The sequence below is a fragment of the Leuciscus leuciscus genome, assembly GCF_965113295.1.
Source record: "Leuciscus leuciscus genome assembly, chromosome: 5".
In the NCBI taxonomy this organism is placed as follows: domain Eukaryota; kingdom Metazoa; phylum Chordata; class Actinopteri; order Cypriniformes; family Leuciscidae; genus Leuciscus; species Leuciscus leuciscus.
In genome coordinates, this window is record NC_138729.1 from 7,452,184 (window position 1) to 7,476,224 (window position 24,041).

A 24,041-nucleotide genomic window follows, 5' to 3' on the forward strand; every position below is an offset into this window, starting at 1 on the left:
TATTCAATGGTGGCTTGTAAAAAGTTCTCCAATTTGGTTTAAAAACTTCATCCAAACCTAACACACTTCGCCAAGGTGTATCAGTTTTTCCATTTAATATTTTTTTATTAAAACATTTCACACATGACTTGTACAATCTCTTACCATTCACTTCTTCAAAGTCCATGACTACAACTTTTTCTGATTCCAGAAAAATTCCACCTTCCTCCTCTAAATTAGGTGAAACCATCAATCTTGGAAAAAAATCTTTATCATTGGGAGTAATTTCTCCCTCACAATGTTTCTTGAGTAAATCGGTCTCTTCCACCGTAAGGATAGTCTGTAACTTTCGTAGTAGTTTTTCAACCACTCGAGTGGATCTAAACCCCAATTGTGTCGCCACCGCATCCACTTCAACAAAATCTGGTCCTGCCAGACTCATTAACTGACGAAGAGTCACCACTTTAGCCTTTACAAAGGCTTCTGTCAGTGACACTGATGCATTAGTAATGTCCAGTCTTGCACCATAAAGCAATGGCTCTTCCAACAGCCAATACAACGATGTGGGATTGCTTATCCTTTGGAGTTTAAAAAGACTCCATACTTTAAAAAGATTCCGATAAAAAACTGGAAATTTCTCCACATTTAAAGTTTTTGGATCCAATAAAAATAAGGATTTGTCCAGAGTTAGACCTGCAGCAGTTTTTAAAATAGCACTTGCCACTGATCTCCAACTTACAGACTCCGGGCCTGTCAGGAAACGTTGTATAAATTGTGCACGAAATGTTGCTGTCCTACTTTGTAGATGCACAAGTCCTTGTCCACCTTCTTCCTTTGGTAAATACAAGATGTTATGGGTCACCCAGTGCATCTTATCCCAGAAGAAGTCTATCAACATCGATTGTATCTTAGCAAGAAAAAGTAGTGGTGGGTCAACACAAGTCAGTCGATGCCAAAGAGATGAAGCAACAAGGTTATTAATAATAAGGGTTCGACCCATATAGGACAGTATTTTCTTAATCCACTTCCATTTATCCAAGCGGCCCTTTATTTTCTCAATCATCCCTTCCCAATTTTTTAATTGAAAAGACTCATCCCCCAAATAAACTCCCAAATACTTTAGCCCATCTTTTTTCCATGTCAAACCACCAGGAAGTTTGGGGGGCACTGTTATCCGCTCTCCCACCAAAACAGCTTCACTTTTTGACCAATTCACTTTTGCAGCTGATACCATTTCAAAATCATCCAAAGTTTTCATTAAAAGGTTCACATCATTTTGCTCTTTTACAATTACAACAACATCATCAGCATAAGCTGATAAAACAAAAGTACTTCCACAGTTCATCAATGTGAGGCCTTTCATTACCCTTCTCAATCTTTGCAAAAGTGGTTCTATTGCCAATGTATAGAGCATGCCTGATAATGAACAACCTTGCCTCACTCCACGCTGAACTTTAAAAGGAAAACACAAGCCACCATTAAATTTCAACATACTCTCAATGTCATTATATAATACTTTAATATAACCTTTAAAAACCGAATTAAAACCAAAGGCATCTAGAGTCTTCCATAAATAATCATGCTCTACACGGTCAAATGCCTTTTCTTGATCAATGGAAATCAAGCCAAAATTAACACCACAAATCTTTGAAAAATCCATCAAATCTCGGATTAAAAAAATGTTATCAAATATAGATCTTCCAGGCACACAATAGGATTGGTCAGGACTAATTATATCATCTAAAACTTTCCCTAATCTAATCGCCAATACCTTAGACAGAATTTTGTAGTCAGAGCACAGTAAAGACACTGGTCTCCAATTTTTAATATCACTCAAATCTCCTTTCTTTGGGAGGAGTGTAAGAACTGCTCTCCGACTACTAAGTGGTAAAAAACCACCAACCAAACTATCACTAAGAACTGCAAGCAAGTCTTCTCCTATAATGCCCCAGTATGCTTTATAGAATTCAAAAGGAATCCCATCTAACCCTGGAACTTTCCCGTTTTGCGTACTCTGGAGAGCTTCATACAGTTCAATTAAAGTTATATCTTCACTAAGTTTTGCATTGGCACTTTCTGATAATTTTGGCAGATCTTCAAAGAAGAAACCATCAACATCTTGATCTATCCTATGATCAGAACTATAAAGATTTTCATAAAATGTTACTGCTCTTTTCCTCATTTCGACAGGGTCTGATAACAGAACCCCAGCTTCAGACCTTAAATTCTGAATATACCGTCTTTGACCATTCTTTTTTTCTAATCCGAAAAAAAACTTTGATGGAACATCCATCTGCTCTACATCCTGGAAACGTGATCTGACCAATGCCCCTTGTGCCTTTCTTTTATAGAATTCAGACAAGGCTGATCTTTTCATGAAAAGAGAATCTAAATGGTCTTGATTTCCTGTTTCTTGAATTAAAACTTGAATATCTATAATTTCCTCTTCTAACTTCTTTATAGACTGGGTTAAAACTCTTGTGACATTTAGAGTATATTGTTGACATAGTTGCCTAATATTTACTTTCCCAATGTCCCACCATTCCTGTAAAGAGGAAAATTGATCTTTTTGTTCTCTAAAAGACTCCCAATAAAACCTAAAAACATCTTTAAACTGTAAATCTGACAACAATGTCACATTAAAGTGCCAATAAGAACTACTTAATTTGACAGAACTAACAATCATTCTACACACAACCAAACTATGATCAGAGAAACCTACTGGAAGAATTGAGCCATTTACAAAAAAACTAAGATGATGTTTGAAAACATAAAATCTATCTAATCGTGCCATTGACAACACATTTTCACGAACATGCGTCCATGTGTATTGTTTAACATCATGATTAAAATTTCTCCATACATCACCAAGCTCATTCCCTTCTATCATTTGTATCAGTTTTCGGCGTGAAGCCATATGTGGTTCTACATGATTCCTATCTATATTTCTTTCGACACAATTAAAATCTCCTCCCACAACCAAAAATTCTTCATTGTCACATTTTTCTATTACTGTATTCAATTGATCTAAAAACAACATTCTTTCTATCTGTGAGGTTGGTGCATATACACAAATAAAAACAAAAACACGATCTTCAAATTGAGCTTTTATCTTTAAAAATCTACCTTTTACAATCTCCTCTACTGAACAAGATGAGGGAGCAAAATTTTTATTAAACAGAACTGCAACTCCTCCACTTAGTGAAGTATTGTGACTCAGAAAAAGAAGACCTCCCCATTCCTTAGCCCATTCAACAGCAATTTTCACGTCACTATGTGTCTCCTGTAAAAACAGGACATCAATTTTATTCTGTTTCGCTACTTCATATATCTGAGCTCTCTTTCTGCAATCTCTAGCCCCATTCACATTTAAAGAAGCAATGCGAATGTCACTCATAAATGAAAATGAAAAAGAAACTACAGCACAGAGAGCAATACATCCAATAAGGGCATAAATACTAAACCATTTCATCATCATTATTCAATTGGAGTTGAATTTTTGTGACGATTTTTTTTAAACGATATACTTCTTTATCTGCAAATCTTCCTTCACTCATTAAACACTTAATATTTTCCAGAAGTCTTCTGAGATCTGGAAAATATTCATCAATTTTCACTCCTCTCATATTTTTGGTCACTTTCAAGAATTTTTTTATCTCATCCACTCCATATTCAAGACATGACCAACTAGATTGAGAACAAACGGAGCCACTGGAATCAGAGCAGTCACTCTCACTACTTTCATTGTCCACTTTATTCTCTTCTTGGTTCTTTCTAGCCTGTTTCAAAACCATGCTCTTGCCATTTTTTTTCCTCTTCAGAGGTGTTTTAAAAACAACCTGATCCATATCCATTAATGTGTCCTCATTTTGAATTACACTCTCCACTTGTGACTCAGTATCAGAAAACTGATTTAACCTCGTTTGTGTGTTACCAAGAGCTTCTCCACCATCAATACTAAGGGTGTCACGATTCTCCAAATCCTCGATTCGATTACATTTTCGATTCTAAAGTCACGGTTCGATTCGATTCTCGATGTAAAAAAAAAAAATTTTTTAAAGCACAAGCTATGCCATTTTTAGACTTTTATGCAATATAATAATATCTGACCTTTGTTCGCAATGTACCACACACTACATTGTCAAATTTAAAACGTTTATTAACAACATAATGTAACAATAACTTACATCTTCAGTCAATTGGAAACTTAAACAATATAACCTATTACCTATTATAGTCCCGGGGCTCCCTGGACTCCTCAGAGCAGTCACAGGCGAATAGCACGGCGTTTTAAATTGGGTTCCCACAGCGTTTGCAACGCAGTACGAGAGAACGTTCTCGTAAGGGAACGTACTTGGTTACTTGCGTAACCTCGGTTCCCTTAGAGATAAGGGAACGAGTACTGCGTTGCCTTGCCTTGCCGTGCTATTTTGCTCATATCAGGTACTTCACTTCAGTGGATTTAAACCTAAAGTCCTTTGGCGAGTTTTCTCTGAATTTATACACTTCAGCCACGTCCAAATTGGCGCGCTCGAGGTTGGCAGGGCGCCAAGCGCTCCTACTCGCCATAGGTTCGTGCAGTTGCCGCAGCACAGCCAATCAGCTCGCTCAGACTAGCTATGATGCTCTCGCTGTGCAGCTGCAATGCGTTTTAAAATAAAGGCTTCAATATTCTCGAGAAAAGGAGTTTTACCTATTACAGGCAAGCCGAGATGACGTGACATATGGGGCGTGGCAGCATCGACGATTCCATTTTTTGATTCGATAATCGAGATTGAGCATTAATTTCGATCGATTTCGATTTAAAATCGAAATCGTGACACCCTTAATCAATACTGTTGCTTTCAACACTCTCACGTGTTACAATTTCGTTTTTTTTAGCGTTTCTTTCATCAATTTCAACGCTTTGTCTAGTTAGCTCAGATTCAAAAAATTTTTCTACAGACACTATTTTTGGACCTCTAGAATGCGGCGCATTGGAAGTACTGGCGACTTCTCCGTCTTCATTCTGCTCAGCGTTACCTTTTTCACCATCATTCTGCCCACTGTGATGAGCGCTGTTTTCCGGGCACCCGCGGATCAAATGACCAGACTTTCCGCAACCAAAACACCTCATCGTGTCTGTAGTTACAAAAACGGTGTAATCAAAATCATCCACTTTAAATTTAAAATTTACGTCAAGATCAGTTCTATTTCCGTTCAGAATCATATAAGTGAAACGCCTGAACGACACTACATGTTTCACTAACCCCGATTTACATCCTATAGCGATCTTTTTTATGGGAGCAATCAGTTTGCCAAAGCGCGACAAATCCTTCATCAACATCTCATCTTTAATAAAGGGGGGTACGTTTGAAATGGTGACTTTTTTAGCGGGAGTAGAAAGAGGTAGTACTGGAGTAAATAAACCACGTATGTTTATTCCCTTTCCAACGACTTCATTCGCTTTCTCTACTGTATTTAAGAACAGTACAATTGAATTATTCATTTTGGACGCCGCTAACACACATTCATGACCCACTACATCACCGACCGCTACACTACACTCCTCCACACTCCCCGCAGCCACCACCTTCACACCGTGGCGCCGCGTGAGTGAATCGAGAACATTAACTCCTTGAGTCGCCATGCTTCCCAGTGCGAAGAGAGAGAGAGAGAGAGAGAGAGAGAGAGAGAGAGAGAGAGAGAGAGAGAGAGAGAGAGAGAGAGAGAGAGAGAGAGAGAGAGAGAAAGAGAAAGAGAAAGAGAAAGAGAAAGAGAAAGAGAAAGAGAAAGAGATGTAATAGTAATAGATGGGATGTTGGAGAAGCTCTAATCAAATGTCTTTTGACGTGGCTTGAAAACGCCCCACCGATTGGGGAACACCCACTAGCATTCTACCAAAAAACATACTTGCATGATCTTGTGATCCACCTATGGCCCTGTTTACACCTGGTATTAAGATGGATTTTGGTCGATCAGATCACAAGTAGACGAGGGAGACACATAACCGTTTGCACCTGGTGTTTTAATCCTTCACAACAAAACGAAACAAATAAACACCTCCATTGACTGGAGTGGGCTCAGGCTCTTTATCCATGGTGGACAACATCAACATGGGGTATGAGGACTCCAGACACCGGAGAATGGCTTCTCTCCATGTTCCTTCTTTCATGTCAGGTATAATAATTTGCTCCAAACCAGTATAAAGATTTCAAGTCTCATCGTCCAAAAACTGTCCACTGTCTGCCCGAGCATACAAGTATATTTATTATACAAATATACCAGAGATGACACTGAACATACAGCCTGCAGCATCCCACCAGACAGATGACAGCCCTTTATGACGCCTCAAAACTCATTACCCTTTCTCTGAAGGTCAGTGAGAAAATGAGGAACCACCTATGGTTCTCTCTTTTCCTCTCACTCATATTTGAGAATAAGGAACGAATTTATCTTCTCCTCTTTCCCCTCACTTTAAATATAAAGAGAGAAACAAGGGTATCCTTTGTAATGCATTGCTCATAAGACATGCCACAGATTTTGAACAGATATAAACACAAAGACTCACTTGGCGAATTCCAATCCATTTTATAACCACTATGTCTACAACTAACAGCATTGCTTCACAGTTTGTTATCATCGTCAACTGATAATGATTTTTAAACCATATTTTAGATCAAACTAGATTTGAAGGTTTCTGTCTTGAAACCTCCCCATTCCAGAATGAAAACCTATATGGTGAAACCTAAAGCAATGCTGACAAATTAGTAACATCCTGTAAATGTCAGACAGAGAAAATAATTTTTAGTCAGACTCATTTGAAATGTCTTTGTGAATTCAAGTAGTGAAGCTGAAAAGTAAAATCACTTGTGTCTAGATCTATTGACTAGCAACATAAATTACGAGCTACAGGCAAAATAAGTGAAAAATGTCAATTTGAGGTTCACACAAAAAATTACTTCATTAAGCCCTCGTTTAGCAATCCCAATGCTCCAAATAGTATTTGAACATCTAAAAGGATCTTTATTTGCACGTTTTCTGCTCGCTTTTCAACGACTGGCACTTCCCCTCAGCAAAAGTTTGGTACCTTAAAGGGCACCTATTATGCAAAATTCACTTTTACATGGTGTTTGAACATAAATGTGTGTTGGCAGTGTGTGAGCAAAACCACCCTAGAATGATAAAAATCCACCCAGTGTTTTTTTTACAATCTCAATAAATCATAAGCACTGTCTCAGAATGAGCTGTTCTCAGATTCAGCGCAATGTGACGTAGAATTGCGCAGGCCCCCTCCCACGACTGTTGAGTGACACTTCAGTTTGAGCATAGACCCGCCCTGAGTGAGCTGGACACAGTCCGCCATTGTTCGACGCTTGAGCAGCTGTAGACAAGAATGTCTCCTAAGCGATTGAGGTGTTTTGTTGTTGGATGTCAGATTGAACATATCAGTCTTCATTTACTCTCGTTCTTACTCGAGGATGGATCTGTACCAACTGTTTGTGATCCAGATTACACTCTCCCGAGCGACAGGACTAACGTTACTGACCACGGCAGAAATGAAAGTGAGAGCGCGCACTTTATGACAGCTCATCGAATAGTTTTACGGATTTACAGTGTACCAGTTTATTAAGCACAGACTGAAAAGGTGTGTATTTATTTGTTTGCTGTTAGTTGTAACGAGTGTTTTGTGTACTTCGCTGTCTATGTTACATGATAATGAAAGGGAGAGAGAGAGAGAGTTTATGGATAAGACTTTAATGCTCACATCTTATTCTGTGTTTATTTAGCTGTTCTTACAGTGATTCTCTGGAGTAAAACTAACGCTTCATCTTTTGTGTGACGTACAATAAACTTAATTGAACTCATCAGTATATTTTGGTCATTATTCGGACAAGGTCTGCTACAGCAGGCTTGTATTAATAATGGATAAAAGCAGATGACAAATAAGTTATAACCATAATTAAGCTAAACTATACCCGTTTAATCTCCATACAGTATATATTCTCTGGCGCTGTGGGCATTATTGTCCGACTCTGAGTCAAAATGAACACGCTACTGAGAGTTTCTGTTTTGATATTATCAGATGAGATTGTCCTGACTGATGACCGAGCTCGTGAGGCTCCGCCCCCTTGGCCGGCAGCAGCAGTTAATTTGCATTTAAAGGGATACACACTAAAACAGCGCGTTTTTCTGAGCCCCCAAAAATTATAATTTAAACATGCTGTAAAAAAATATCTGTTGGGTATTTTGAGCTAAAACTTCACATACATACTCTGGGGACATCAGAGACTTATTTTACATCTTGTGCAAAGGGTCATAATAGGTGCCCTTTAAATTAATGTTTGATTAACTGTTGGGGAAAAACATCTGATGGATATATAGTTAACATAATATAGGCTAGGCTGTCCATTTCATTAGTGTTAATCAAACAACTGTGGTATCATGGGATATGTATCCTATACATATTTGGTTTTGACTTGGTTTGCGACAAATTTGGTGGTATTACCAGGGATTTTAAGGTATGGTTGCTACAGTAGGTAATTTTGTTTTGGAACCTTCAGAAAACTAGATTTTTCTCAAAATTCACTTTTTCTAACTGAAGGATTTTTTAAAATAGACAACGTGAAAATAACAATTCACTTTTGAAAATTTGCTCATTGCGAATAATTTTGCCAGCACGGGTCACATATCTAGAAAGTGCTTTGACTAAAAAAGATGAAATTGATCTTTATCAAAGGAACAATTCTTAGAAAACTTTTCCATGATGATATGACAAATAACATTGTTAGCACTAAAGCACTAAACAGTCAATAAATAATATTGCAGAGATCCCACTATAGAAATAGTTAAATTACAATGAAGTAACAAACACTACATTCTGTGCCCAATTAAACCTCATGTTTATACTTCACTTTGGAACCCCTTGAAATGGGTTCCACCAATTACACACAAACACACACACACACACACACGTGCGTGTGTGTGTGTGTGCGCGCGCACGTGTGTGTGTGTAAAGTATATACACATATACATATTATAATATAATATATATTTACTTAAGTCCGTAGACAGTTATTTCAGTGATTAAAACTAAAATGTAAACTACTGTGCATCTCACCCAGAATTAAGATAAAACAAATACTGAGGTTGATGTTAGGATAAGGCTTGTCAACTGCAACCATTGGCTACTAGGTTGAGTTAAGCTGCTTTTTTCACCACATCTCTACCAAAATCTCCTCTTTGGTAAATCTGACATGTGGTAACTTGGCATTAGCCACAGCCCTTAAAAAGAATTTATCTAATAGTAAATATGGTTTTATCATTATGGTTTCACAGTATTAAAAACAACTGTAGTCACTATGTTGTTGGTACATTTTCATCATATATTTTAAGGGACCAGTAAGTTCCCTCCTCTGTAATTTTGGTTATAATGTGACAGATTTCTGAAGTAAAACATGAACTGTGATAAAAAGGAACATGCAGAATACAGTAGAATTTTTTCTATGCAAATCATATATCAAACAGGATACATATACAAGGCAAAATATTAGTAAAAAAATCAAAGTTGGTCAAATGGGTTTTGGCAGACAGTATTGATGGCTGAAAGTCAGTGTGTGTCTGTGACTCCCTGCTGAGATGGCTTTAATACTGACAAACACTATGGCAGTAAATGGGTCTGCTAAAGCTAAATTTGCCTTAGGCTAATGAAAACCTTCCTCAATAGGTTTCATCTACTGCACACATTCTCTCACCCTGATGGACAAAAATGAATATGCATATGAAAACAAAAATTGGCACACATGAACTCGCATGCACATTCATAGTAACAGATGGAACCTGCTCTTTCATTAACCCCATACTAACACTGGCTAGGCTAATATTACTAGAAACTAACCAACAGACTCACATAACTCTCATCATTTTCAGTTATAGGTTTTATTTAAGCTTTTGCAAGACAAATGTACCAATTGCCAAAATATAATATTAAAAGCTATATGATGTTTTGAAATTGGCAAGATGTCCTGAAAGGGCTTACTGTAATTAAACAGATTTCCTTTTTGTCATATGAAGTAAATAATTTTTTTTTACCATGCATTCATTTTTTTTAAACATACATACACATACATCATCTTCCGCTTATCCGGGGCCAGGTCGCAGGGGCAGCAGTCTAAGCAGAGATGCCCAGACTTCCCTCAGCTCTTCCGGGGGGACACTGAGGCGTACCAGACATAATCCCTCCAGCGTGTCTTAAGTCTTCCCCAGGGTCTCCACCCGGTGGGATGCGCCCAGAAAACCACCCCGGGAAGGCGTCCAGGAGGCATCCGGAACAGATGCCCGAGCCACCTCAGTTGGCCCCTCTCGATGTGGAGGAGCAGCGGCTCAACTCTGAGCTCCTCCTGATGCTATCTCTAAGGGAGCGCCCAGCCATCTTGTGGAGAAAGCTCATTTCGGCCACCTGTATCCGGGATCTTGTCCTTTCGGTCATGACCCACAGCTCATGACCATAGGTAAGAGTAGGAACGTAGATCGACTAGTAAATCGAGAGCTTCGCCTGGCAGCTCAGCTCCTTCTTCACCACGACAGACCGGTACATTGATCGCATTACTGCAGAAGCTGCACCAATCCGTCTGTCAATCTCCCATTCCATCCTTCCCTCACTCACTCGTGAACAAGACACCAAGATACTTGAACTCCTCCACTTGAGGCAAGAACTCTCCACCAACCTGAATGGGCAAGCCACCCTTTTCCGACTGAGAACCATGGTCTTGGATTTGGAGTTGCTGATTCTCATCCCAGCCGCTTCACACTCGGCTGCAAACCGTCCCAGTGGATGCTGAAGGTCCTGGTCTGATGGGGCCAACACAACAACATCATCCGCAAAAAGCAGAGACAAAATCGTGTGGTCCCCAAACCTGACACTAGGGCTGAAACGATTAGTCGGCGTTGTCGACAACGTCGACAATAAAAAATTGTCGACAAAATATCTTGTTGTCGAGTAGTCGTTTGAGCTCACGTGACCTAATGTAAGGGCCTGCAATATCGCGATTTGACCGCTACGGCGCTGTAGCGCTAGAGAGTAATGTTACAAATGCTATTGCGGTAGAAGAAAACACAGCGCAAATTATGATCTGACGGAGTGCAAACGAATCCGAACTAGCAAGGTGTGTAAAGTTTCACCAAACTTCAAACCAAGAATGCTGTCGTGTGCAATACATGCTAGGCGTAACTTGCTTTTCACGGGAGCACAACATGCATGTTAAAGCACTTAAAGAGGAAACAAGATGAGCCGGTGAGAGGTGAATGTTCTCCAGCTGGAGCTAAATAACTAGCAGTAAATCTCTTTATTAGACAATGCAATACTACTAATAATAGCAACAATACTAAACAATAATAATATAATTACAGTAATATGATGATTTATTTTTGCATAGAATAAAGCTTGATCGAGCTTAGGAGTCAGGGCTGTTTTTATTATTGTAACACTGTTAACATTAGGTATAACAGGCTCATCACTTGCCTTTATTTTGTTCCATATTCATGAAGACTTACAAAAGGAGATGTTATGAAGAATATCATGTCAGTTACTTTTTCATACTGTAAATTAAAAGGTGAATGAGAGTGTCTCTGTCAGCTCAATTGTCAATTTTTCTTTTATTTTATTCTTATAATAATTGTTTGCAGATTTAGTTTTTCTGTAGTGCAGCTGATTAATTTTTGTTTATTTTTTTCTATTGAAAGAGAACAGAATATTTAACCAATGCTTAGAGAGCATTTGTGTGTGATTTGAGTTGGACAGAAATCTGGGAACTTAAAGAGAATGACCTGTTTGGCTCAAAGTTCATTAAAACAACCATTTCAAAAGCTGAAGTGATTTTCTTTTTTTTAATATATTATAGTTAGAATATGTATAACTCAGTATTTTAACTAATTGAAAAAGCTGAATAATCGTTCCAAACTTACTGATTAGTAGGCAAAATAATCGATGATTAGTCGATTAATCGTTCTAATAATCGTTAGATTAATCGACTATCAAAATAATCGTTTGTTGCAGCCCTACCTGACACCCTCCGGCCCCTGGATGCGCCTATAAAATCTGTCCATAAAAATTATGAACAGAACCGGTGACAAAGGGCAGCCCTGCCGGAGTCCAACATGCACCGGGAACAAGTCTGACTTACTGCCGGCAATGCGAACCAAGCTCCTGCTCCGGTCGTACAGGGACCGGACAGCCCTTAGCAAAGGGCCCCGGACCCCATACTCCCAGAGCACCCTCCACAGGACACCGCGAGGGACACAGGTGAATGCCTTCTCCAAATCCACAAAGCACATGTGGATTGGTTGGGCAAACTCCCATGAACCCTCCAGCACCCTGGAGAGGGTATAGAGCTGGTCCAGTGTTCCTTGACCGGGACGAACACCGCACTGTTCCTCCTGAATCCGAGGTTCTACAATAGGCCGAATTCTCCTCTCCAGTACCCTGGCATAGACTTTCCTGGGGAGGCTGAGAAGTGTGATCCCCCTGTAGTTGGAACACACCCTCCGGTCCCCCTTCTTAAAAAGAGGGACCACCACCCCGGTTTGCCAGCCCAAAGGTACTGTCCCCGACCGCCACGCGATGTTGCAGAGGCGTGTCAGCCAAGACAGCCCCACACCATCCAGAGACTTGAGGTACTCAGGGCGGATCTCATCAGAATCTCTTCGATGCCAACCGGTAGTCCTAGATATATATATTATTTTATTTTTTTACTTTTCAAATGCTGGTTACATATAGATTTCTTTGTTTGTTTCATCTTTGTTACAGAACCAGACTTTCAATATAAAATATTTTAAAAAATCATACAAATTTAAATTACTACATGCTTAAAACTAGGATTATCTAAACATGAGAGAAAAATACACATAAATAATTTCAGTAAGTATTTTGTGAAAATTATTTATCAATTTCTCACAAATAATAAAATCCAAAAAAAAATCCCTAATAAAGGTGTCAAAAGTGTACTTGTGTCAGTGAAGAGTGAGTGTTGTGTGAGTGAAGTGAAGAGCATGCTTGATATGACGTGACATCTCTCATGTGTCTTCCATACACACTGTGTGAAGACAACAAACAGCACACACTGAAACTGAGAGAGAGGCTTCACTCATATAACCTACTTAATTTGCTTTCTCAGTGCCTATCTCTCCCCCACACACACAGTTAGGGTTAGAAATTGACTACAGGATGAATAAATCAATAGAAGAGAAAGCCTTATAGTACACAGACAGGTAGAGAATGCAAGTCTGTAAGTGCCTGTCTCTCCCTCAGTTTCTCTCTGCAGGCGGTTACCAGATGGCACTCAATCCTCTATGCTAATCCAGTATAGCAACTGGGGCCCTACTAGCACCTCACAAAGGCACACAGACAGACACGCGCGTAAAATGCGACAATTTGACCAGTGAAATGAGGGGGGAGGACTTCTTTGTGTTTGCATGCACGTGTGTGTGCGGTTGTGTGCATCATATTTTCTCAGGCTCTGACACCAGTGTTAAGTCTATTCAGTACCTTGCATGTGTTTTAAGTGATTGGTAATACTTGGTTTAGGAGATTGTATGACTTTTAACAATGTTTCATGTGTATTTTCACAAACACACACACTCCAGAAAACCCTCAATTTGTTTTTAGAATAACTAGAAAATAGTAGGTCTCTTTCCAAACTCATTTTGAAGATCTAATAATTATTTTTTTTTTTTTTACAATTTTAAGCAATATATGTTACATAATTACATTATGCACACTCCACTCTGGCTTCAATTGTACCGAGGAACTTAGACGTCATTATCAACTTCCTAATAAGAACGTTCTGTTTCCTTCATCCCTTCAGTGTGGACAGGATAAAGGCCCTTTCACACCAAGAAATATCATTATAAAGATATAGTTCTAAAAATTATTCTAAATATAAAAGAATAGCCAGTGACTACCACGCCACACCACGACTAGCTATAATGATAACGGACAGAGAAATATGGCATTGGAATCACTTTCAGAACTTTTTTTTTTTTTTTTGCAAATTAACAAAAACATTGAAAGCCAATCAGAATCCATTGAGGTCCATTTATAATGTTTAAAAAAAAAAATCTACATTAAAAAAAACCCAGTAATTTAGAAGTAAAAGGCTATTTTCTATTCTGTTTTTGACCCTCTTTGAAACACTCTGATAGGAGTGCCACATATAAGACTTGAAAGTAAACACTCAGTATGATTGGGTAACAGTTTTGCATATTAACGTCCTCGCTACACGTGTGGAATTGCTTTGAAAACTTCTGATGTTTGAGCCATAGTTGTACCATTGTTTGTCGCACTGTCATTCATCATTTTCTGTAAAGTGAAAGTAAAGGGAGTACATATCACATGATCTGTAACAGACTAAGCAATAGCAAAACTAATCTGCAGTCAAATGAATGCTAACGCAATTTTCGAGTTGTGGACTGTGAAAACGAAGGTATTCAAAAACAATGACGCATTTTTAGTCATGTGACTCATATTGTACCAATAGATATCCAGGTTTATACCGGTTTTGTGCTATTCACCTTCACACTGTTGCTAAAGATAAGTTTATTTGTACACTCTTCATATTACAGTCCTGCAAAGATGACAGAAAATGAACTCGCATTGCTGTCCTGTGGCAAAACATGAGGGCGTTTATGTTATACTCAAACATAAAATGGTGGCTGGGTGCAAGCTGGAAATAAAACAATAAATAATCAAATAAAATGATCCTGCTAGAAGACTAGCATGAGAACTTAGGCTACGTTCACACTGCAGGCTGAAACGACCCAATTCCGATTTTTTTGCCCCTATGCGACCTGTATCTGATCTTTTCATGACAGTCTGAACGACACAGATCCGATCTTTTCAAATGCGACCCAGGCCACTTGGGTATGTGGTCCCAAATCCGATACATATCCGATCTTTTCAAATGCGACTTCAGTCTGAATGGCCAGGTCGCATTTATCCGACCCGCACGTCATTGATACGCGAAAAACGTCATAATCCTGCGTTGAAGTAGTCGTCGGTTTGAAAACGGACTGCATATTCGTCGAGCTGAGGTAAATCTGCCGAACGGGTCGACCTCGACGAGCCCGTTAATTAAAAAAAATAATAATAATAAAAGCCCACGGCCATTATATACGTTATGTTAACTTATTTGTGCTGAATCTGATATTAGATAGGTCAGCGGCTGCTGTCTGGCTCTTGTGTAACGGTCGCTACGCGCGCTCGTGTGTGTGTGTGTGTGTGTGTGAGAGAGAATCACAGTTAAAGTTTAGCTACTTCCGCAAACAATAAGTGATGTCGTTGAGTAATGAGTACTCTTCTGCGCATGCGGGTCACTTCTGGGTCATTTCACGTTCACACAGGAGATCACAAAAGGTCGCATTTAATTGGAAATGTGAACGGCCTTGCAAAAAAATCGAATTTTTTCAAAAAATCGGAATTGAGCATTAAGCCCTGCAGTGTGAACGTAGCCTTAATTATGTCTGTTCCGTCTGTATAATCCAAGTAAGCGTTATTAGGTTTTTCGCATGCACAATAAGGTTCATTTTTACGATGTTTCAGTGTGGATGTGAAACTTTTGGAAAATGCTAGTGTGGACAGTAAGTGTTTTGAAACACAAATGTGTCTGGATTAATGTAGACGAAGCCTGAAACAAGTCATTTTGAGAGCTTGGTTTCAATAAAAGCTGTTTTGGGCTAACGGGGAAATGGAGTTCTAAAAACTTACAGGATATTTGTATTGTACAATGACCTCTTATTTGTCAAAAGATCAAGAAAAAAAAGAAAAAGAAAATGTTTGAGCATTTAAAGAGGCAGACAACAAAATTGCAGCTTGAGCAATATTATCCACTGGTGTAAGAAAAGATTATAAATCCAAAGAATCCATTTACAAATGCTATAAATAATGAATAGCATATAATCTTTAAAAAAATATGTTGGGGAAACTACTTTAAAACTGTACCTGATACAAGTTAATCAAGCTACTCTTATTCAAATTTGTGTTCTAGCAAAGATGTCGGAGTTTTGTTTTACCGTTTTTTTCTTGCAATAACAAACTAACCAAACCGATTCACCAAAATGTCTCAGGTAACCCATTGTTTCATATAAGAGAGAGCCAGTGTACACTTACGCAGGCATATTTAATTAGCATCTCAAATCGCTCAGCTATAAAGCTGCAAGCATTGCACAGCAGTCACAAAAATAGCAATGTAGTGTTATGTCATGCAACACCACTATAAACTACTTGCTATAAACGCTACTTTATTATAAAAGTAACCTAAAAAACTGCAAGGTAAGTTAGTTGCAACTTGGTTAGCCAATCCTCAGACACTCAGCACAAAGTTAAGGCAAATCATTAAGACTGCTTTACATTACACACTTTCACAAAATTACAATGCTTCTTAAATACTATTAGGAGAACCGGTACATTTAAACAAATACAAATGACTGAAAGCAAACACTGTTTAAAAGGAAGTACCAAAGCCTGAGGCCAAGTCCAAAGATAGTGTTGCCTTTATCTGGCTACAAATTCAAATTAGTTTTTTTTTTTTTTTTTTTTTACTACTTATTGCACTTGAACTTTCAAATAATTGTCAAAATGCTCTTCTTGGAGAAAAGTGAAAGTAAAAAGTGTCAATATATCAGATCAGTGCATTTGGTCTTAAAGTGGCAGTAGCCTAATATATGTCATAGTAGTCTCACATAGCCAGACTGACGGCATAAGGTCTGGACTCCACCGCAGCTTTCATTGGCCAAGGACCGCCCAGAGGCCGTCTGTCTGATATGTTAAGAAACCAATCACAGTTCGTTTTGTTCAGCATCATGTTTAGGGGTGTGGAAAATGTAAAGTCGATGTGCCTGCGCTAACAGACTAGCATGTAATAAGTTATTCATTCAAGAATGTTACAAGTTTACTGCAACAATGGAGCTGCGAACCTTTGACAATCCAGTGTTTAGTTGATTCTGATAAGTGCTCATTGTAACAGATAAACATGACTGCTTTCTTTTTCCATTAGGGGGTTTGGGGCTTATTATACACAGAGGAGCTAACAAGGAAACAAGACACACCTGGGGATACAATAAAGGGAAACCAATGAACAAAAAAAAAAAAGTACTACAAAGGAACTACAACCAGTCACAGAAAACTAAGGCATGAAACAATAAAAATCATTCAACATAAAACGGGGAAAATGAGATAGGTATCATAACGTAACAAATGTGTTGAGCCAAGTTGGAGCTAAACTCTGCAGGACAGTGGTCCTCAAGGACCGAGTTTGGACACCGGCCTGGACTAGTGTCTGTGAATATTAAACCACAAAAAGAATGCAATTTCAATATGAAGTCTGAATATGAGCGGTGCAGTTTCGTCTGCTAGTCCACACATATTCAAGTATGCATGACGCTTGTGATGTTTTCAGCATCTGCCTTCTCACATGAGGACACTCCACATGAACTTCACAAGCATTCACCATTTCATTTGATAAAACATTTGTCAGTTAAACATACTTGAAGGTCTTAACTACAACCCACCAAAGTAAAAGTCTGGTTTAATTTGAAGAAATTATGACAGATATATATTACTGTAGAAGGTATTTCTCAAGTAAGAATAACAGTTTATTAAAACTTTTTCAGGAATATCTAAAAAAAAAATGTAAATGTTTTAATTTAAACTCTAAACCGCTGCTGTGTTGTATGCCAACAAATGAAATGAATTGTTTAAATTTAATTTGATGACATTTTAAAAGATTAATTAAATAGTTTAATTTGTATGTATTGCTGCAGCGTCTGTGATCTGGAGACGCTATGATCCAGACCAAATGGTCTGTAGGTGTGAATGTGTGTATGTATGTGTGTGTGTGCCCTGTGATGGACTGACCATCTGTCCAGGGTGTCCCCCTTCTGTGGCCCAAGAGCTGGGACAGACTCCAGCATCCCCGCAACCCTGTAGAGGATAAGCGGTTTGGAAAATGGATGGATGGTTGTTCATTTAACCCAGTGTAATGGGTTGATTTAAGCTAGTTTACATGAATACTGTGTTGTTGTTTTTTTTGTTTAGCTCATACATGGGTTAATATTTCCAGATTAACTTAAATCCTTTAAAATGTTGTATGTATTACACTAAACAACCTTTGCTTTGGATTAATACAGTTCTAACTGGCATATTTTATACATTTAGGCCTATACAAAATAGACTACATTTAAACTTGTTTAACAAACATTTTATAAATAAGCAATCAACAGTTAAAAGTAACATTTTATTTCAGGTGTAATCAACGATTTGCTGTTATTCTTTTTCCACTAAAATGGTGCTAGCTCCTGTGCTAGTGATTTGCCGAAATCTGAGCCTGACTCCTCATAACCTGCCCATAAGCAAACATGCAGCACAAAGTTCCCAGAACATATTTTAACATCCAAAGTAATTAGATTCAGTATTATAACAAATAAAATTAGTTTATTTTATGCAAGGCAAAAGGCGTTTACATCATGACTGACATGTTCAGCTGACTGATATCTCGTCCCTATATGTTGTGTTGTGTAAAATAAAATTAACACAGTAAAGGCTTATAGATTAAATAAAAGTATACAAACCTTATTGTCACGTACGGCTGTAGGCCTACAAAGTGTGCGAAGACAAAGGAGAATTCAGAACAACAATCTTTAATAAATCCATGCAGGGCAAACACAGGAGAAAAGGGAAAATACAACCACTTACATTAACGAGACAGGAAAAAGAACTGAACCAAACAGGGAGTATATACACACACAAGAACAAACAAGGAACTAATGAGCTAATAAATGAACAACAGGTGAACTGAATGAAACTGACACAGAATAGTAACTAGGTCAAGACAGGAACAAAACACAATGAAAACAAAGCATAGTCCAGAGTCCAGACACTTATATTTCACAGATGAATTGTACCAATTTTTGGCAGCGCTGAGAACTGCTCTCTCCTGCTCTTTCCCAAAAAGCCTGCGCTCTGTAACTCAACAGCTGAGTTGTAGTAACGCTGCTGCTGGGTTGTTAAGTCTGAGGGTGGGGGAGGGGTGTGTTGTTTCTGTCAAGCCCCTTTCACACAGCGTGTTGATCCCGTGAAAATGCCATAAAATAGTGCCTTCTGTGTGACGGCAAACACATCTGGGATTGATGCCGGGATCGATGCCGGGATGGGGATTGCCGGAATCAGTCCCGGAACTCGCCCTTTGTGAACAAAAGCCAGGACCAATGCACGTAGTGACGACACACGTGCCATCGCAATGACGCAGTAATCGTGCGACTCTGTTGCTCTTAGAAGAAAGTTTGTGTTCGTCAAAGAAAGAACGAAAACATTTCTGGCCACAACATTTGTACCACAGCATGTTTTCGACGCGTATGTTACATGTCACATCCTAGAGTCACGTGTCTTTACGGGATGCGTGTGAACGCAATCACAGATTCCGGAAAATCACTGGCAGTGTGAATGAACCAAAATCAATCTGTGTATTTTCTGGAATCTCTGTGTGAAAGGGGCTTCAGTGAGATAATAATAATAATAATAATAATAATAATTCATTACATTTATATAGCGCTTTTCTCAGCACTCAAAGCGCTTTACATAGAAGGGGGGAATCTCCTCAATCACCACCAATGTGCAGCATCCACTTGGATGATGCGACGGCAGCCATATTGCGCCAGAACGCCCACCACACACCAGCTTACTGGTGGAGAGGAGACAGTGATGAAGCCAATCAGTATATGAGGATGATTAGGAGGTCATGATGGACAGAGGCCACTGGGCAAATTTGGGATTTTTAATGACCACAGAGAGTCAGGACCTCGGTTTTACGTCTCATCCGAAGGACGGGATGTTAACACAACAGTCGGGTAACACAAAAACTGCCTAATACTGGGGGAAAGAATTACCCCAAAAATTGACCCAAAAGGCTCAACCCAGCATTTAGGTAGAAAAAAATATATAAGATAGTGTATATTGTATTTGTCCTATCGTTTGTTTAATATATAATTAAATATATAGCCCACCCCTAAGCTTCTTTAATGGAGCCTAGCAGAAGTGAGACTCTTTACATACACATGTAAGCACAGATGCACATATGACAAGACAAACAACATCCTTTTTATTCACAATTCCAATTCTCACAGACGGCAGATTTATAGATGCTAACGCACACATTCACAAGCTGCTGAAACACTTAGCCTGTAGTACTCCAAAAAAAAAACTCCTATTCGGAAAATCCCCCAACACACATATTCACATTTGACACACACGCATACTTTAGCCCCATCACTCACTCTGCACATTCCAAATATTTGCCTCCGGTATCCACCGGCCAATCTATCCACAAAATCCCCAGTCCAATAAACCTTGACCTTTGCTACATTACTAGAGACACATACACACTCCATGGGGTTACATAGAAATATAAAGAGCTCCTCTAAAGTTTAAACCTTAAACCACAGAAGAAGACAAATTTACTTTAAAACATACAACATCACAAATAAACACTGCACAACAAAGCAAAAGCCATATAGTTCAGTATATGATGGTTGAAAAAAAAAACAAATTGAAAAAGCATTTCAGAAAATTTTCATTCCACCTAAGATTGTGGTTTGCATCAGGTTTATATTTCATTTTAAAAGGCTGTAGTATGAATTGGTGGTGCATGTGAGCTAGTTGGTTAGTGTGTATGTCTGTGTGTGTTAGTCATGTGTCCATGGTGTTTTCCTTAGGTTAGGCTCCAGCAACACTGCGTCCTGATGTCTGACAAATGTTTAAACATTTTAAAATCTATGCTATGAAAACAACAGCTATCTAATCAGGACCCTGCTGTGGATTTTTAATCAGCCTATGAATGAGTGATGCAGTGTTCTGACAGTCAAGGAGAGCTTATGGCTTGGGCTAATAGGGCCAGATCGCCAGCGCCTCTGACTGCCAGGCTTACAATATTGGAAAAAGTAAAAGGGATACCAACAGTAAAAACTGCTTAAATGTGTGCCAGTAATTGTTGACAAAAAAGTGAATTTTTTATGTATTTTTTATTATGTATTTATATTTTTAAATGGTTTTTTATCAGCACCGTGACAAGTTGCAATTGAAAACAAAAGAAATAAGCAATTATGAGAAAAAAATAAAATAAAATCAGGCATAATTTTGATTACAGTAAAAAAAAATATTATAAAAATCATGTAGGCCTAAATAAATAAAAAAGACAACGGAGAAATATTTTGGCACAACTGAGAAATATAAAACCCACAATTAACAAATATGGATAAAACATTAATAAAAACTGCAGATGCTATTCTCAATTTAGGAAGAGGATGTCAAATGACTGTATACAGCAATTGAATCAGATGATGGTTTAGGTTCTAAACGTTAATGTCTACCTCATCTAAAGATACATTACACACAGTGCTCCCAGATTCTTGTTATTATGGTTGTGCTGATCTGGCTTCTTTTGCTCATTATATACTTTCTACTTCAGTTAAAAAAATTAAATAGAAAATATGGCACAAGAGAAAGACTTGTAGTTCAACAGATGAATACGCATAACAGGAAACACACAGAAACACATATGAACCAACAAACAAATTAAGTGTTATGAGAGGGAAACCCCCGCACAACCCAAAGCATTACATTCTCTGTAGAGGAGCTCTTCCTCTTCCCTGAAGAGGTGTACTGTCTATTTTTGTGTGGTGTAAATTAGATATAGGGATGCACAATATATTAAATTATTAATTAGCAGTCTAGAAATATGCATTTAAAGTTTGATTATGTTGATGTTAGAAGCAGATAAAACTACATTTACAATTTAATCAGCAGTCATTTATGGCAGACCATCTATCTTTTCTATTATGCATGTTTTGATGCATAATCACTTTTACCCCCACTTTTTTGAAGTTGCCCTAAAACTTAACTAACTTTTCTAAAAAGAGAATTTTAACTTAATTTTAACCACTATATGTTATAATGTTTTGATGTGTGGTTTCACAAAATTTTAATTTTTTGTGTGAAAAAGAAAAAAAAAGATAATATGCCATCATATGGTTATCAACCATAACCTAAAATTAATTTTTGGTTTATCAGTATTGGCCAAATTTCCTATGCCAGCGCATCCCTAATTACCGCATAATTAGTGTAGCTGTCAGGTCTTTGTGTACAAGCCCCAACACATGATCACACACTCCACCACTCACACACATAACACCCCTATCCCACAGGACACATATGTTAATGAATGAAATCCCCCACAATGCCATCCTCCACCCAGTAAAGATATACACAGATCATTGGTCCTTGCTCTTTCTTTCTGATACTCTATATCTAAAAAAAAAAATGTATCTATAAGGAGAGGGGCATAGGCTGTGTACTGAGTCCTAAAATGTGTATCTGTGAGTGTGTGGCCTGGTAAACCCTATATTATGGGGGCAAAATGTCCCTACAAAAATGGCAAGATCTCAAATCCTTGTCCTTGTGGGGACATGTTTTGGTCCCCATGAGGAAAACAGCTTATACATCATACTGTGATGTTTTCTAAAAATGCAGAAAGTTTTGTAGGTTTAGGGGTTAGGGTTAGTGTAAGGTGATAGAATATACAGTTTGTACAGTATACAAATCATTATGTCTATGGAAAGTCACCATAAAACATGAAAACAACGTGTGTGTGTGTGTGTGTGTGTGTGTGTGTGTGTGTGTGTGTGTGTGTGTGTGTGTGTGTGTGTGTGTGTGTGTGTGTGTGTGTGTGTGTGTGTGTGTGTGTGTGTGTGTGTGTGTGTGTGTGTGTGTGTGTGTGTGTGTGTGTGTGTGTGTGTGTGTGTGTGTGTGTGTGTGTGTGTGTGTATCTGCGCAGGCTTGGCAGAGGTAAAAAAAAAAAAATCATCCTGAAGCGTTCTATATAAAAGACCCAAATCCAGACATGTGCAGTCTAACAAAAGGTCATATACGACCACCAATGACATCAGTCTGTCTACTGAACCATCTATCCACCCTTTACTGCATATATCCAGCTGTAGCACCAATGGAACAAGGAACAAGATTCATCATTTGGAATGGATACATCCACATAGAAACAAATGCAGCTTTGAATTTCAGTGGCAAAAATAGCAGTGCTTTTTGTTTCCACATTTGCCGCTATTCTATGATTACACACACCCACAATGCTCATTTGTGGCATCAACAAAGATGCATCTGCCATTGGAATGGGGCAGGGGCAGCTGACAGCAGCAACAGACCCCAGGATACAACTGGATCTCCTCGACACAATGTATTAACACAGCTTCTCTCTCTTTCCTCCGTCATCTTCTTTTTCATCTCCTCCTTAGAAAGGCCGTATGCTGAGAGCCGAGCAAAAGCGCTCCCTCCCTCCTTCACTCCCTCCCTTTCCCTTTCTCTTTCTCTCTCTCCCTCTCCCTCATCCGTATTCGAGTCATCGCAGACAAGAGCCCTTGAGAAGCAACTCACCTGAAACATGTCTTGACATTCCCTGGCTGTATCCGTGGAAGCCTCCTTCTATTTTCCATGTACATCCTCCACAGCATATTTTCCTGAAAGCTAGTATACGCACAGGCTCTCCATTCTGTGGTCAGACCGGTTCCTGACCCCCAAACCTGGACTCACTGGCTTTAGTCGGCAGCCTGCCTGCTTCACTGCCTGCCTACTGTTCCCTAGCCCGTGATGTCACAAAGCCCTCACAGCCTCATTGGCCAAGGGGCTGCATGTTAATAAAGGCAGCTGCTAGGAGAGAGGGGGAGGGGGGGAAGCCAGAAAGACTGGATCTGCTGTTTCACAGACGAGTGGAAGCGTGGTAGGGATAATTTTTTTTTTGTTAAACCTGTTTTTTTCAGAGTAAACACATCAGTATTGAATAATTTTTTTTTTTTAAATACACACTCAGTTTCATTCAGAGTAAAAACGTCAGTATTGATAAAAGAATTACAAAATCCACACTCAGTTTCATTCAGAGTAAACACGTCAGTATTGATAAAAGAATTACAAAATCCACACTCAGTTTCATTCAGAGTAAAAACATCGGTATTAATAACATAAAAAAATAAAA

General features: G+C 38.6%; 1 protein-coding gene and 1 long non-coding RNA gene across 3 annotated transcripts in view; both read right to left on the reverse strand.

The window, feature by feature from the left end:
• The window catches only part of LOC309499671, an 84,661-nt gene extending 69,925 nt beyond the window's left edge, over positions 1-14,736 (reverse strand). The window contains exons 1-2 of the long non-coding RNA XR_014206318.1: positions 12,020-14,736; positions 10,077-10,874 (exon numbers count right to left, since the gene is read on the reverse strand). This is a non-coding gene — a long non-coding RNA (uncharacterized lncRNA). The remainder of the gene's footprint in view (positions 1-10,076; positions 10,875-12,019) is intronic.
• The window catches only part of LOC309499620 (serine/threonine-protein kinase PAK 3), a 57,018-nt gene extending 33,363 nt beyond the window's left edge, over positions 1-23,655 (reverse strand). For both annotated transcript variants that reach the window (XM_082170973.1, XM_082170972.1), the window contains exon 1: positions 23,447-23,655. The gene's annotated coding sequence lies outside the window, so the exon portion shown is untranslated. The remainder of the gene's footprint in view (positions 1-23,446) is intronic.
• Positions 23,656-24,041: the final 386 nt, after the last annotated feature.